A 2,343-nucleotide genomic window follows, 5' to 3' on the forward strand; every position below is an offset into this window, starting at 1 on the left:
CCGCCCAATTTGGTTGTATGGGTAGTTGGTGACAATCAATGTTGGTTGTGGATGGTGAAAAAAAATGAAAGAAAGAGTGAGGGTATTATTGTCTCTTAACATCAAATGTTGACGGTTTTGATAAATATTGTTGGCGGTATTTAACACCCCCCTAAAAATAACCTCATTTGTTGAATTTGAATCTCTCTCATACAATTCCCGCCATCCTCTCCTACCTCCATGAAAACATCAAACGTAGAAACTTCATCAATTCTTCAATTTCTGCAAATTAAATAAACCATTATTCTTCTCATTCTCTCATTTCCAATGAAACCCTCCATCCTCCTTGACCCCAACAGTCAGCCAATCACCACCCCAAAGCTAACTCTCTCTTGTCCAATCCTCGACCGCTTTCTTGCCGGCGGCATTCCTTGCAAGTCCATCACTGAAATCGTCGCCGAAAGCGGTTCCGGCAAAACCCAACTCTGCCTTCAGCTCCTCCTCTCTGCCCAACTCCCCGTCTCGCTCGGCGGCTTCTCTGCTTCATCTCTCTACTTATACACCGAATTCCCCTTTCCCGATCGCCGGCTCCGGCAGCTTTCTCTCTCTTTCGTCGATTCTTACAATACCCATTTGGGTTCTACATCGTATGATCCATTGGATAAGGTTTTAGTTCAGGCTGTTGATGATGCACACCACCTGTTCGACGTTTTGCTCAAGTTAGATTCTTTTCTTGTTCAAAGGAATAAGACCCAATGGCCGATTAAGCTGATTGTCATTGATTCGATTGCTGCCGTTTTCAGGTCTGATTTTGATAACACCCCTGCTGATCTTAAGCGGAGGTTGTCTTTCTTTTTTAAGATTGCTGGGAAATTGAGAGCACTAGCTGAAAAGTTTGGATTGGCAGTGGTAATAACCAATCAAGTTGTTGATTTTGTGGGGAATAATGAAGGGATTAATGGGTTGAGGATAGGGAATTTGGCATGTTTGTATACTTCCGGGAGACGGGTTAGTCCCGCTTTGGGTTTATCTTGGGCTAATTGTGTTAATACAAGGTTGTTTATATCGAGAAGTGAGGAGGTTGTAGGTGAGGGGAGTGGATTTGTTGAGGAAGATGGGAAGTATTCTGTTAATATGCGTAATAGAAGACACATCCATGTTGTTTTCGCGCCTCATTTACCACCGTCTTCGTGTGAATTCACAATCCGAAGGGAAGGGGTTTTCGGGGTTGAAAGTAGAGATCAGTTTGTTGCAAATAGTAGTCATCAATAGAGATGAGAGTGCAGTTGATCTAGTATGTGTCAATAGTGATTTGTTTGTTCATAGCAAATGATTAAAGGCAAATTACAGCCATGTTTTCTCTGACATTTTTTGCTGATAGTCTTATGAGCATTGCCTGTGCTGTCCAGGGAATGTACTCATCCAGTAAGATGTTTCTAGAGGTCAGTGATTTACGTAATGCATTTGTTGCTCCTGTACCTCCTGTCCTTGACACGTCACTCTTTTAATAGCCTTGATGCTTGTCATAGATATGGAGAAAAAAAAAATTGTTTTAGGGTTCCAAAAGGTTATAAATTGGAGCATTGTACCCAATGACAGAGAATGGTTGCTGTGTTGTGTGCTTATGAACTGTTTTGACTTAAGTGTCTTGTTCTTCTGGAATCCTTTATATTGCCTCTTTCAAGTTCGTTCCGAACTTTCAAAACTCTAGGATTGGTCTGTCACAGGTATCAGGCACTTGTAAAATTTATAGTGAGCATCTCTGCAATTAAAGTCATTGAAGCTGTCAATAAGGTTGAATGAATTCCCTCCCACCTCCCTCTTTCTCTTGGCTAGCAACTTTTAAAAGTTTATCATGGAGTGGATATGTGCAGTTGTCTGATTGTCTCATTTCTTATTATGAGCTAGAATTGTTACGAAGCATATGGAAATTAATTTCCTATAGCCTATAAGAGCCTGTTCACTATGCTACCATTATAAATGTTATGAATCTTATGATAAAAGAAGTTGTTCTCTTCAATATGTGAGCTAACATGACCTCAATAGAGAGTCCAAATTTTCCCATCTACCCAAACTTACTGGTAATCTTGAGAAGAGGTCAACAAAAGAAAAGTGCACAACAAAGTGAAACAGGAAACCTCTTTAAAAAAAGTGGTTGAACTCCATAAAATAAAAAATAAAAAAAAATCAACAGTTCAACACTGATGAAAATGGAGAAATAATCCATCTTTGGTCATAAGCTCAGACTTACTGCTACTACTTTTACACACTTTTTATTGCTGCTGGTATTGGCTCGCAGTGCCATTGCTTGGACTGGTGAAATCCAAGGCAGAGTTGTTTGAGATGTTTGTGGGGATTCTTCTA

The 2,343-nt window shown here is 40.2% G+C and overlaps 1 pseudogene; it reads left to right on the top strand.

The window, feature by feature from the left end:
• The first annotated feature begins 228 nt into the window (after positions 1-228).
• On the top strand, positions 229-1,254 carry LOC145576772 (DNA repair protein XRCC3 homolog pseudogene; annotated as a pseudogene).
• The last annotated feature ends 1,089 nt before the right edge of the window (positions 1,255-2,343 follow it).

This window comes from Chenopodium album, chromosome 13, assembly GCF_948465745.1.
Source record: "Chenopodium album chromosome 13, dcCheAlbu1.1, whole genome shotgun sequence".
In the NCBI taxonomy this organism is placed as follows: Eukaryota; Viridiplantae; Streptophyta; class Magnoliopsida; order Caryophyllales; family Amaranthaceae; genus Chenopodium; species Chenopodium album.